Below are 264 nucleotides of genomic sequence, written 5' to 3'. Positions count from 1 at the left end.
AAAAAAAAAAAATCAGGTCGCATGAATCATTTATAAAGCAGAATTTCAAAATCCAACCCAGTAGCCCGATCCTCTGCGACGTCCTCTTCCTTCGTTTCACGTTTGTAAAATGAATATGACATTCACATTCTTCTCGAATGTTTTGTCATTATAATGCAGAGATGCTACTCCTTTCCCTCACCTGCACACCCACCAGTATGTATGAATGAGGGGTCTCTCCAGGGCTGTGGTGTGTAAAGCTGATGTCGGATAATCGGCAAAACG

Source organism: Scleropages formosus, chromosome 8, assembly GCF_900964775.1.
Source record: "Scleropages formosus chromosome 8, fSclFor1.1, whole genome shotgun sequence".
Lineage (NCBI taxonomy): Eukaryota > Metazoa > Chordata > Actinopteri > Osteoglossiformes > Osteoglossidae > Scleropages > Scleropages formosus.
Note: the sequence above shows the minus strand (reverse complement) of the source record.